This window comes from Dipodomys spectabilis, unplaced genomic scaffold, assembly GCF_019054845.1.
Source record: "Dipodomys spectabilis isolate Male_0828 unplaced genomic scaffold, ASM1905484v1 ptg000017l, whole genome shotgun sequence".
Taxonomy (NCBI): domain Eukaryota; kingdom Metazoa; phylum Chordata; class Mammalia; order Rodentia; family Heteromyidae; genus Dipodomys; species Dipodomys spectabilis.
This window is the reverse complement of record NW_024870694.1, coordinates 10,389,068-10,397,381: the sequence shown is the minus strand read 5'-3', so window position 1 is coordinate 10,397,381 and position 8,314 is coordinate 10,389,068.

The following is an 8,314-nucleotide window of genomic DNA, read 5'->3' as shown; positions in this document are numbered from 1 at the left end:
TTAAGGCTCAGTCATTCCTTTATTCAATGTATTAAGTGTCCACTCTATGCTAAGCCTGTACTGTTCTTGCATTTGGGGATACAGCACATGCATGACAGAGTCTGCTTTTCTTGGACTTAACAGTCTTGTTGGAAAAAAGAGACAAACAAAATGCATAGACTAATGGCAGATGATAAGTGCTCTGTATTAAAACAGGGCAACAGGAGAATGATGGAGCCAGTGGAGGCCACGGGGCGATCTGAGAGGGCCTCATTGGAGGGGGTGATATTTGAGCAAAGGCCTGAAGGCAGGAAGGGAACACTGATGTGCAATTCAGGATTAGTGGAGAAACTGAATGCATAGGCTGGAGTGTGTTTGGCATATTTGAGGAACTGCAGGAGGTGAATTGAGATTGAGCAAGAGGGAAAATGGTTGATGGTGTTGAAAGGTATAGTACATACATGCATAGTACATACCATGAAGATCATACCAAATGCAACTCTCAGCAGTACAACAGGAGGACCAGTTTTCTCCACATACCATGACAGAAAGTGTTACCACACTTGCTGAGCTTTGCCAGTTTTTAGTTTTTACAGTGGTATCTCATAGTTTTAATCTGCATATCTTGTTTTACACATGTGAGGACCATTTTTGTGAAATAACTGTTACATCCTTTCACCAAAGGATATGTATTTTGTATTTGGCTGCGAATCTTTTTATTTCAAATTAATACAAGTCTTTATTGAGGAGTTTATTCCTTGATCTGAGTTGCAAATATTGTCACTTTGTTTCCTTCCTTTCTTCTTCCTCCCTTTCCTCTCTCTTTCTCTCCCCTCTTCTCTCTTCTTTTACTTAATAACTTTTCCAGGTAAATTGTGTGTGTGTGTGTGTGTGTGTGTGTATGTTTGTATGTATGCTTGCCTGTATGCCCGTATGTGTGTATTTGTGCCAGTACCAGGGCTTGAACCTCAGCTTTTTCACTCAGGCTGGCACTGGTAGAGTGCCAGCTCAAGTGGTAATGAGCCATTCCTCCACTTCCAGCTTCTAGCTGGAGAAGGTGAGAATCTTGCATATTTGCCTACTTGGGCTGCTTCCTAACCTCATTTCTTAGATTTCAGCCTCCTGAGTAGCTAGGAGTATAGGTTTAAGCCACTGATACCTGGTTCAGAAATATTTTCAAGTAGTTCAATTGATCAATACTTTTCTCTACACATAAGCATTTTTTGTTATATATAGTATTTAGTATTTTAATTATTATTTTATGGGGATTAAAACCATGGCCTTGGGGCTGGGAATGTGGCTCAGTGATAGAATGCTTAACTAGCATGCATGAAGCCCTGGGTTTGATTCCTCAGTACCACATACACAAAAAAGGCCAGAAGTGGTGCTGTGGCTCAAGTAGTAGAGTGCTGGCCTTGAGCAAAAGAAGCTCAGGGCATGCCCAGGCCCTGGAGTTCAAGCCCCAGGACTGGCAAACACAACACCAACAACAAAAACATGGCCTTCCACACACTAGACAAGTGTACTATCAGTGAGCTAGTTATCCTTAAATAATTATTACTATTTTTTTTGCCAGTCCTAGGGCTTGGACTCAGGACCTGCCACTGTCCCTGGGCTTATTTTGCTCAAGACTAGTACTCTACCACTTGAGTCACAGCATTTCCAACTATTCTGTTTTTTTGTTTGTTTGTTTGGGTCCGGTCGTGGGGCCTGAACTCTGGGCCTGGCGCTGTCCCTCAGCTCTTCAGCTCAAGGCTGGCGCTCTACCATTTGAGCCACAGCACCACTTCCGGCTTTTTTCTTTTTGCTTATGTGGTGCTGAGGAATCTAACCCAGGGCCTCAGGCATGCAAGGCAAGCACTCTACCACTGAGCCATCTTCCCAGCCCCCATTTCCAACTTTTCTATGTGGTACTGAGAAATTGAATCCAGGGCATCATGCATGCTAGGCAAGCACTCTACCACTAAGCCATCTTCCTAGCTCCCCTAAATTATTTTAAAATAATGAGCTTACTTTGGTGTCAAACATGAGATATAATTACAATTTTATTTTTTTTCTAAATGCCCATCCAGTTAAAATGTCAGCTCTATCATATAGTATCCCTATGTTTACTGAGCAGGGGTTTTTTTTAGAATTTTTATTGTTATGATAAAGGTAATGTACAGAGGATTACCATTTCATAAGTCAGATAATGAGTACATTTCTTTCTGGACAATGTCATTCCTTCCTTCACTCTTTCCAAGTTTTCCTTCCCAACCTTGCTCACAAGTTGTATAGTTCACATATGTATTTACTTATTTAGGTGAGACAATGGGAATTTAATTTGTTCAGGATTTACAGCTCATAAGGGTATAGAGTGGAGATTTTTTTTTGTTATTATGAAGGTGATATACATAGGGTTTACAGTTATATAAGTACATACTTTCTGGGCACTGGTGGCTCACACTTGTAATCCTAGCTACTTAAGAGGCTGAGATCTGAGGATCACGGTTCAAAGCCAGCCCGAGCAAGAAAGTTTGTGAGACTTATATCTCCAATTAACTACTCAGAAAAAGCTGGAAGTGGTGCTGTGGCTCAAGTGGTAGAGCACTAGCCTTGAGCACAAAGAGGTTCAGGGACAGCACCCAGGCCCTGTATTCTAGCCCCAAACTGACAAAAAAGAAAAGAAAAAGAAGAAGAAAAAGTACATGCTCTTTTGAACAACGTCACCCCTTTTCCCTCCCTTTCTCCCAGTTTTTCTTTCCTGTCCCCATCTACAAGTTATATAGTTCATTTTCCATATAGTGTCTACTGAGTACTATTGCTGCATTTGAGCAGTTAATGTCGTCCGTGACACACTTTCCAGTTCATGACTTTGTCTGTTTTGTATTGGTTTCAGATTTGTTTTTGTTTTAGATAGGGTCTCACTATGTCGCCCAGGCGGGCCTGGGTCTTGCTGTCCTCCTGTTTCCCAGCTCCCAAGTGCTGGGATTACAGATGGATGCCCAGCTCAATTCATGCTTTCTATGCCCTCCTCCCTGCCCAGTCCTGGGGCTTGCACTCAGGGCCTGGCCACTGTCCCTGAACTACTTTTTCTCTACCACTTGAGCCACAGTACCACTTCCTGCTTTTTCTATTGATGTGGTACTGAGAACTTGAACCCAGAGCTTCATGCATGCTAGGCAAGCACTCTACAACGGAGCCACATTCCCACACTCTCAATTCATGCTTTTGAGCACTTCTTTTTTATTTGCAAGGTGAGGCGCTATAGAAAGCTGAACATAAGTCATGGCTTTTGCCTTTACATAATTTAGCCAAAAGTAAAGTAAAAAACATAAACAAAATTAGCACAATCTATTAACAAAATTAGCAACTATCTTTTAGAGGTACTAACTGTAGAGCAGAAGGGAGCTCAGGTTAGCAATTGTTCTTTCTCATGTATCTTACCTCTCCAGAATTAATTATTCTGCTGATCTCTTTTAAAAAATTTTCCCTCATAGGGGCTGGGAAGGTGGCCCAGTGGTAGAGTGCTTGCCTTGCATTCACGAGGCCCTGGGTTCGATTCCTCAGCACCACATATGCAAAAAGAAAAAAGCCGGAAGTGGCGCTGTAGCTCAAGTGGTAGAGCGCTAGCCTTGAGTTGAAGAGCTGAGAGACAGCGCCCAGGCCCAGAGTTCAGGCCCCACGACTGGACCCCCAAAAAAAAAAATTTTCCCTCATAAAATTAACATATATTCATTCTTTTTAAACATCTTAAGCAAAAACAGGATTATGAAAGTAAAAATGGGAATATTCTCCCTCACCACCTTCTCCCAGTACTGGGAGGCTGTTGATCCCTTGTTACTTTGCTTTAGCATTTCTTTTTTCAGTCCCTTTATCTCTCTTGTTCAGCTTCATTTTCTTTTCTTTTCTTTTTTTTTGGGGGGGGGGGTCCAGTGGTGGGGCCTGAACTCTGGGTGCTGGGCGCTGCCCCTCAGCTCTTCAGCTCAAGGCTAGCGCTCTACCACTTGAGCCACAGCACCACTTCTGGCTTTTTTTTTTTCTGCTTATGTGGTGCTGAGGAATCGAACCCAGAGCCTCAGGCATGCAAGGCAAGCGCTCTACCACTGAGCCACCTTCCCAGCCCCTCAGCTTCATTTTCTTTGCTCACTCATGCTATACAGCCTATAAACATAAGCAAGATCCTATACGTCAAAATAAGAAAATTTCAGCCCCTCTAAATATTAGATAAATCTCATATAAGCACACCGGTGTAGATCCTATCTAACTCTAGATTAGTTCTAAAGATGTATGCCAGCAATACTTGTCCATTGGATCCCTACGATGGTCTGGCTCATTGCAACACAAAGAAGTACACTGGAACAGCCCACAAATCACATCACATCCACCTACAGAAGACCTTTCCTAGAGAATACCAAAATGCCATACACCACTCTGCCCATTCTCAGCAGAAAGCAGCTAGAGCAGTGCTGAGTACTTGTCCTCATGCCCTAATGCTATACCATCCAAGAGGGAGGAATGAGGGGGAAGTTAGGCCTCCTTGGCTAGATAGAAGATGGCAGCCAGACCCTGCTCCTACATGGCAGGATCATCAGAAATAACTAAGTGAGAGACATGGGGTAGACAAGTCCCTGTAGCACTTGTCTAACCCATGACCAGGGCACACTGTTACAGGGAGGAGGCAAGAGATTCCATATATAGCAAGCTGGGGAGAGTCTCTTTCTATATCTGTTTGTGTATTTCTTTCTCTTCTGAATAAACCTGTATCTTGGTTCACGGCTATAATCCTAGCTACTTAGGAGGCTGAGATCTGAGGATCCTGACTTGAAGCCAACCAAGGCAGGAAAGTGCATGAGACCCTTATCTCCAATTAATCACCAAAAAGCTTGAATTGGACATGTGATTCAAGTAGAGAACCAGTCTTGAACAAAGAAGCCAATCAAGACTATGAAGCCCTGAGTTTAAGACCCAGTTACACACACACACACACACACACACACACACACACATGCACCTGTGGGTGCGCACCCAAAAGCTTTGGCGATTCTATCAAAAGTTTGACAAAGAAAAATGTGAAGTTTGGAATTAGAACAGATGCTTAGAAAAAGGGAAAGAAAAAGTACAGTACAAAGAAGTGGTACAAGATGAGGAGAGTTCAATTTTTAAAATATATGTCAGGATATAAATATTCAGTATTTTTCATATATACACACATGTATTATATATCATGCATATCATAATATATGATAAAATATATCAAATAATTCCATATAAATATTTCACTAAAGCAAACAAACAAAAACTCAATGGTACGTATTGGATATAGACAGGGTATTTGTCAAATTAAATAATACTCTTTGTCCCTGATCTAAATATGGACTGCCGATCTAGGGAATTTTTTCCATTTTTGGTGTAAGAATTCTTAGGTTAGAAAATGCCATTACAGCTTCTTCCTTATCACCCTTAACATTATTAATTGTAGCCTTATATAGTTGAGACAGCAAGATTCCATGTGCCTTTGCACTTAGAAAAAAAAGTTTAAATAGAGCTAAGAAGTCTGCCATTACTACTAAGTATCACTAGAGTTCACCATCCCTCTTCCCTGTTATTATCTACCAGGTGCTAGACAATTCATAGTTTGGTCAGATGCATTCTCCACTCATAAGAAACTTGAAAGTCTTCTGTTGTTTCTGATAATGAACCACAGATACAGAATGGATAAGTTAAAATCCTCCTGTCATGTCCCATTAAAACATGTAATTTGCTGTGTGCTGATAGCTGATATCTGTATTGTTAGCTGCTTTGGAGGCTGAGATCTGAGGATGAAGCATTAAAAGTTATTCGAGGCAGATAAACCCTAGAGACTCTTTATCTCCAATTAACCTGTAAAAATCTAGACATGGGGGGCTGGGAAGGTGGCTCAGTGGTGGAGTGCTTGCCTTACATGCATGAGGCCCTGGGTTCTATTCCTCAGTACCACATAAGCAGAAAAAGCCGGAAGTGGGACTGACGCTCAAGTGGTAGAGTGCTAGCCTTCAGATGAAGACCTGAGGGACAGTGCCCAGGCCCAGCTTTCAGGCCCCACAACCGACCAAAAAAAAAAAAAAAATAGACATGGGATGGGGTTCAAGTGGCAAAGTGCCAGCCCTGTGCAAAAAAGCCAAGTAAGAGTACCAACTCCAGCATAAAAACCCAAACAATTAACATGTTTTTATATAGCAATTCAAAAATAAATATTTGAAAGCATAAAGGCAAGAGAAAAAATCTTAAATAAAAGTAAAAATCTTAACATAATCCTTAAAGTTCATTTTATCCAAACTCTTTAATTTTTATTTAGTCTCTTTCTTTTAATCTCTTTAATCTTTAATAATTTAATAATATTTAAAAATTTAATCTTTAATCTCTTCCTCTTTTTTATTTTCCCTTTATTCTCCACTAAGCATTTCTATACCCTAAAGTTGGAATTATCAACTAGTTAATAAAGTTTTGGGAATCAGGGTCCCAGATGATGTAAGCAATCAATCTGAATCATCATCTTCCTAATAGGATTCTGGATAGCCCCACCTGAGTTCTGCTAAATCACCATCAGGGCTCCAGAGTTCCTATGTAAGAGGCTGAAGGAAGCACTCTAACTGTAAAACTTGGGGTGAGTGATAACTGTGGGAATTGACATTGAACAAATACAGCAGGCGCAACTGAGCACCATAAATACCCCTCCCAGTGGCTCTGTTGATGCTGACAGTTGGCTGGCTTTTAAAGAAAAGTAGACTATTTAACTATTGCGGATAAAATTTTAAATTAAAAAGAACCCTACCATGGGCTGGGAAGGTGGCTCAGTGGTAGAGCGCTTGCCTTGCATGCCTGAGGCCCTGGGTTTGATTCCTCAGCACCACATAAGCATAAAGAAAAAAGCCAGGAGCAGTGCTATGGATCAAGTGGTAGAGCGCTAGCCTTGAGCTGAAGAGCTGAGGGACAGCGCCCAGGCCCAGAGTTCAGGCCCCACGACCGGACCCCCCTCCCCCAAAAAAAAGAACCCTACCATCAGAGGGCAGTGTTCTTCCTTCCTTCCTTCCTTCCTTCCTTCCTTCCTTCCTTCCTTCCTTCCTTCCTTCCTTCCTTCCTTCCTTCCTTCCTTCCTTCCTTTCTTCCTTTCTTTCTTTCTTTCTTTCTTTCCTTCTCTCTCTCTCTCTCTGTTTCTTTCTTTTCTTGTTTTTTTTTGGGGGGGGGGGGTCATGGGGCCTGAACTCTGGGCCTGGGCGCTGTCCCTCAGTTCTTCAGCTCAAGGCTAGTGCTCTACCACTTGAGCCATAGCGCCACTTCCAGCTTTTCCTGCTCATGTGGTGCATGAGGAATTGAACCCAGGGCCTCATGCATGCAAGGCAAACACTCTTCCCAGCCTAGTATTTGTTCTTTAATTAAAACACACACACACACACACACACACACACACACACACACACACACACACACCCCTTTCCTTAGCCAGTGGCTCACACCTATAATCCTAGCTACTCAGGAGGCTGAGATCTGAGGATCTTGGCTCAAAGTTAGTCCAAACAGAAAAGTCTGTGAGACTCTCATCCCCAATTAAGCACAGACATACAGACATACACACAGACAGACAGACACACACACACATACATATATACATACCAAACAACAACAACAACCCCCCCAAAAAAACCAAAAAAACAGAAACCCAACAGAAGTGAGGCTATGGCTCAAGTGGTAGAATGCCAATCTTGAGGAAAAAAGCTCAATGACAGTGCATTGGCCCTGAGTTCAAGCTCCAGGATACACACACACACACACACACACACACACACACACTCTAAAACAATTTGTCTTTCCATCAGAAAAATGTTAGTAATTTGTTCCTATATTTTAAACCATGTCCCTTCATGGGTACATTGCTTTTCATTGCCTTCAAATAATCTCAAAATGTTGGGATGTCTGTTGGTCATTGTGTCTTCATCTGTTTTATTTTTAAGTTCTGACTACATGCCAGGCACTATCCTAGGAGCAGGGATACAGATGAGAGCAAGGTGATCAGGTCCCTGCTACCCTGGAGCTCACATTTCAGGGGGGAAAATAAAGATATTTTATAATAAATTATGCACCATACATATGTATATTATATAGATCTTCATTACATATACATTTCTTATATTTTAAAAATATTTTTTTGCTGGTCCTGGGGCTTGAACTCAGCGCCTGGGCACTGTCCCTGAGCTTCTTTTGCTCAAGGCTAGAGCTCTACCACTGCAGTCACAGTGCCCCTTTAGCTTTTTCTGTGTATGTGATACTGAGGAATTGAACCCAGGGCTTCATGCGTGCTAGGCAAACACTCCACCAG